Source organism: Macaca mulatta, chromosome 11, assembly GCF_049350105.2.
Source record: "Macaca mulatta isolate MMU2019108-1 chromosome 11, T2T-MMU8v2.0, whole genome shotgun sequence".
NCBI classification, from domain to species: Eukaryota; Metazoa; Chordata; class Mammalia; order Primates; family Cercopithecidae; genus Macaca; species Macaca mulatta.
Window position 1 is genome coordinate 139,187,840 of NC_133416.1, and position 6,016 is coordinate 139,193,855.

Sequence of the window (6,016 nt, forward strand, 5' to 3'; positions counted from 1 at the left end):
ATATTATAAATAAAAATAAAAAATAACACACACATACAAAACCGTGCCTCAAAACATGTCATCTAGGGGCTGGGTGCAGTGGCTTACGCCTGTAATCTCAGCACTTTGTGGGGATGAGGTGGGTGGACCACCTGAGGTCAGGAGTTCAAGACCAGCCTAGACAACATAGCGAAACCCCATCTCTACTAAAAACACAAAAATTAGCCGGGCGTGATGGCGCATGCTACTCTGGAGGCTGAGGCAGGAGAATCGCTTGAACCCGGAGGCAGAGCTTGAAGTGAGCCGAGATCGCACCACTGCACTCCAGCCTGGGTGACAGCGAGACTCCGTCTGAAAAAAAAACAAAAATATGTCAACTAGGAACACCTGTGTTCTGTGTTCTGTTCTGCCTGAGTCTGCTGCAAGGCCTGCCGGGGTGTGGCTGAGCTGCCTACGCCTCCGCCCACCTGCCCAACCTGCTCGCACACCACAGCCCATGGGTCCACTGGGAAAGCACCTCGGGTGCAGTGAGACCTCAGAAGCCGACCTCAGTTGCACGCAGGTGGGTGACAGGGCACGCAGCGTCATCTGCAGAGCGCCCAGTGGGCACTGCCTCCCGTGGCCCCTGGGCCTCAGGGTTTCCCAGGCTGGGTCAAAGCTAATTCCCCCAAATGCCATACAAAGTGACAGCAGATTATTTCCTCTGCAACAAATAGCTGAAATTAAGGAATGTGAAAATTTTACAAAGGCAATATTTGTTAACTTTAATAAATTCGAGATGAAGAGATTAATTTTGTTTTCTCATTATTGTTCAGAATGAGCACTTCTGGGATAAAGACATATTCAGCCGTCCTGAAATAAATAAATAACGGCACCCAGTTTTCTAGGTGGAGAGCCTGCAGAGAGGCGGCCAGGCTTGGACTCTGGTGTGAGCGCCCGGCCTGCGGCTCACCCTGGGATGTCCAGGGCGCCTGGGCTGCCTGGGCACCTGCTCTGGGTTGGAGTGGACAAACCTAGGCAGCGCTTGGCCAGCAACAAGGAGCTGGTGAGTACAGATCTCGTGATGGAGGCCAGCTAGGGGGGACGCTGAGAGCAGGGGGCCCAGAACCCACCCATGCGGGGCTACAGTGCGTGGGGATGAAGGGGTTTGGTTCTGTGGCGCCGCCCAAATCTCCTGTTGAAATGTAAGCCTCGTGTGTTGGAGGAGGGGGCTAGTGGGAGGTGATGGGCTCATGGGGGCAGATTTCCCCCTTGCTGCTCTCATGGAAGTGAGTTCTCACGAGATCTGGTTGTGTAAAAGTGTGTAGCACTTCCCTCTTCGCTCTGTCTCTCCTGCTCTGGCCACGTGAGACGTACCTGCGTCCTCTTCACCTTCCACCTTGAGAGCTTCCTGAGGTCTCCCCAGCTATGCTTCCTGTACAGCCTGTGGAACTGCGAGTCAGCTAAACCTCTTTTCTTTATAAATTACTCAGTCTCAGGTAGTTCTTTGCAGCGTTGTGAGAACGGACTCACATAGAGCTGAAATGCTGCCAAAGAGGTGCTGAGAAAGGGGAGAGCATCGTTTACCAGGAAGGGGGTGCACCCAGGAAGGGGGTGTAGCATGTTCACCACGGAAGTGCGAAGGCAGCCCAGGCGCCTGCCACGGGGGAATGCACAGAATGTGGGCCGAGCACGGTGGCTCATACCTGTGAGCCCAGCACTGTGGGAGGCTGAGGTGGGCAGATCACTTGAGATAAGGAGATCGAGACCAGCATGGCCAACACGGTGAAACCCCATCTCTACTAAAAATACAAAAATAGCTGCGCGTGGTGGCGGGCGCCTGTAATCCCAGCTACTCGGGAGGCTGAGGCAGGAGAATCGCTTGAACCAGTGGGGCGGAGGCTGCAGTAAGCAGAGATCGCACCGCTGCACTCCAGCCTGGGCGACAGAGTGAGACTCCATCTCAAAAATCAATTAATGAATTAATAAACATTCAAAAGTCAACAACAAGGGGTTGAGGACCTCCACTGGTGGTGTTCATGGCAGCAGGGAAGCCAGGTACCAGTGCATGAGGATGTGGAACCAGGACTACAAAGACGCTGGGCTGAGGAGAAGACCAACCAGGCTGGGGCTGGCATAGGGTCCAGGGAGGGCCCATCTCTGAAATGGGTGACATAAGCCAAACACAGTGCTTTGTGCTCAGGCCTCTCTTCATTGGGCTTCCTGTCACTTACACACAAAGAGCCTTGAATGGAATTCACCGTGAGTGATACAACCAGGGGCACAGCACCCCCTCCTCACTGCCTGACCCAAGGGTCCTGGGTCCCCACAGGAGTGACCGTGGGCAGGGCCACCCGGGGGCTGCCCATCAGAGTGTCTGCACCCGGATGGCTACATTCCAGGGCTGGGCACCTCTGGCTTTCCTAGAACCTTCATGTCACAGCTAGGAGCCGCAAGTGTGTGCCCCACAGAGCCCCAGCAATAGTGCCCAACTGTCATTTGCCCATCTTCATGGTCCACAGACATCGCTACCTGAGTCTCCAGGCAGGGGCAGGAAATGAGCTGATGGGCCCAGCCTAGGTTTAATGGTCCAGGCATGGGGCAGCGTCACTAAACCCTGGGCTGACAGGGACAAAGGTGGCTTTTCTAAAGGAAATTGCAGGATAAGGGAGATGGATAATAGGCAAGGCTGGATCAAGGGGCTCAGAAGATATGAGGCAATGTGTGTGTGCGTGTGGTAAACACAAATACAGTATATGGTTATTGTGGGCCTTTTCTGCTTTCTGCTTTTCTTGTTTCTCATAAATTGTTTAATTTGCTCAACAATATGTCTGAGGCTGGCCACAGTGGTTCATGCCTGTAATCCCAGCACTTTGGGATGCCGAGCTGGGTGAATTACCTGAAGTCAGGTGTGGCATTTGAGACCAGCCTGGCCAACATAGTGAAACCCCATCTCTACTAAAAATATAAAAAGTAGCTGGGCGTGGTGGCGTGTGCCTGTAATCCCAGCTACTTGGAAATCTGAGGCAGGAGAATTGCTTGAATCTGGAAGGCGGAGCTTGCAGTGAGCGGAGATTGCGCCACTGCACTCCAGCCTGGGTGACAGAGCAAAACTCCATCTCAAAAAAGAAAAAATCCAACAATATGTCTGAGTGGCCCTGCTGATACACTTGGATCAAATCCCTTCTTCCTGGCTTCAAGGCAGTATTCTGTCTTTGGGACAGGTCCCAGAGTGGTCAGCCCAGGGCAGCCACCAGCTGACACAGCAGCTTCGTGGGTCTTGGAAAGGTGCCTGATTCCTCACGGGCTATGGCCCCACCGTGGGGCCATGGATCCATAAACAGGGTGCAGGTGGGACTCCAGCCTCTACCCACGCCCTTGGCCACAGCCAGCAGGACACATGGCGCTGGATCAGCCAGTCGGCCATGGGTGGGCACGTGGGCAGTTTCCGAATTCTTTCCTATTACAAATCACACTGCAACACCATGCTTGCATTAGCCTTCCCGTGCAAAGACGGGAGTGTCACTCCAGAGCAGACACCAAGAACGCAGGCCGCGGAACACACGCTTCTTGAATTATAATAGCTGCTACCTGGTGGCCCTCCCGAGGGGCTGTACCAGGAGCCCGAGTGCCCACTCCCCACACCCTCCTCTGCACATGATAATATGTGATTTTTCGCCTCCCTCCCTCCCTTCCTCCCTCCCTTCCTTCCTTCCTCTCTTCCTCCCTCCCTCCCTCCTTTTTCTTTCTCTCTTTTTCTCTTTCTCTTTCTTTCTTTTTCTTGGCAGGGTCTCGCTCTGTCTCACTGGAATTCCCGTGCTTAAGTGATCCTTCCACCTCAGCCTCCCAAGTAGCTGGGACCACAGGCACACACTACCATGCACGGCTATTTTTTTGTATTTTTAGTAGAAACATGGGTTTTGCCATATTGGCCAGGCTGGTCTCAAACTCCTGAGCTCAAACGATCCGCCAGCCTCGGCCTCCCAAAGTGCTGGGATTACAGGTGTGAGCCACCGTGCCCAGTCATGATATTTCACCGTTGCAGAGCTGATGGGGGAAGAGCGACTTCTTGTGAGGCTTGGATCTCAGCTGCTTTCAGACGTCTGAATCAGGTGGCAGGCTTGAAGGGAACACAGCAGCCACGGTGCCACACAGCTGCTTTGAAGAAGGCCACATTCCCGATGTCTAACCAAGCATCTCCAGGTCACCAGCCGCCACCAGGCCTTTCTGGGGAGAACTGTGGCCTGCCTGTAAGGCCCCTTCTCACATTTGTACACCCCAAGCCACTGTCGCCCATAAACAAGCCATCTCCCTTCACTGCCAGCAAGCCCCGTGGTGAAGCCTCTTGCCAGCACCGAGCCACAGCCCCTTGACAGCGTCCTGTTGCAAGTCTCAGATGCGTACGAGCCCCGTGACGCAGTGGGGGTGGTGGCCGCATCGCCTCTTCTGAGCCCTTGACCCAGCTTTGCCTGCCATCCACCCTCCCTTCCTCTGACTTCCTGTAGAGAATCCCTTCCAGCCCAGGGCTGCAGCTCACTTCCCTGCCCCTGGCCCCACAATCAGTTCCTGACCCAGAATCCAGAAAGAGGTGGCCTTGGGACCGTTGGTTGAGAAAGCGTCTGTCTCTGGCTGGGCCTGCTGCGCAGGAAGGATGACGGGAGCTGCCCTGGGCCGTCTGTGCCCCACACAGAGCTGGAGTGAGAGAAATCCCGTTCTGATGCTGTTGCCGTGTGACTTGGTCCGGCCCTGCCTGACTTTAGCACACGCTGGGACACCACCGTTCCTGAGCCCCACACACTTCCTTTCCTTGACTACAGCCGCTTTGGCTGGGTCTCTGCTCTGGAAACAAGGGTGTCCTGATGCACTTGGTCAAAATCCCGGATGAGGCCAGGCGTGGTGGCTCACTCCTGTAATTCCAACACTTTGGGAGGCCGAGGTGGGCGGATCACCTGAGGTCAGGAGTTCAAGACCAGCCTAGCCAACATGGTAAAACCCCGTCTCTACTAAAAATACAAAAATTAGCTGGGCACGGTTGTGCACACTTGGAATCCCATCTATTCAGGAGGCTGAGGCAGGAGAATCATTTGAATTTAGGAGGCAGAGGTTGCAGTGAGCCAAGATCCTGCCACTGCACTCCAGCCTGAGCAACAGAGAAAAAAGAAAGAAAAGAAAAGAAAAAAGAAAGAGAAAGAGAAAGAAAGAGAGAAAGGAAAGAAAGAGAGAAAGGAAAGAAAAGAAAGAAAAAAGAAAAAAAAAATCTGGGATGCGCTGTGAAAGTCCCTACATGCCAGGGCTCCTCCTACAGGTGATCTCCATCAGTCCGAACCAAGGTCGTCTGAAGCAGGTGTGGAATCCTCCTGTTCAGACAGGGCCAGGGAGGCTCTGAGGGCAGCAGGGACAGGATTGACCAGAGCACCCAGGGAAGGTGTGGGGTGGGGGTCGGCCCGCACAGGAGTGGGGGGGCACCACTCCCTTAAGACCAGTTGTGGTAAAAGGAGCCAAGCCTCAGTTTCCCTGTCCGTAGAATGTGACCTCAGTCCTGACAGTAACAGCTGTGATTTGGGGTGGCAGAGCAGAAGGGCTTGGGAAGGAGGGGAAGCCATGCTGTCCAGCACGAGGAGAAGCTGAATAAAGGCTAGGGTTACACTTGAACCTCACCCCCCGCCCTCTCCCAAGATCTCCCACTCGGGGGGCAGCCTGTACGCAGCTTACACGAGTTCAATCCACACCAGCACCTGCTTGAGCTCTGACCCTGGCTCTGCCACTTGCCCGCTCCAGGACCTCCCATAAGTTACTTCATTTCTCTGGGCCTCAGTTTCTTTGTCTGCAAAATGGAAATCATAGTTTTCATCTCATAAAGGTTGTAAGTAAATGAAATTATTCATGTAACCCCTGGGCATGCCCAGGCACACGCTGAGCTCCACCAAACGTTACAAGTTAACATTGTCCCTCCCAGGCCCGCAGGGACTGCAGAGCCTCCCGAGGACCCCAGCCCCGCAACAACCGCCCTCGCCCTCCAGTCCCCCGCGCTCCCACAGCCCCCACCCTCCCTCTCCCG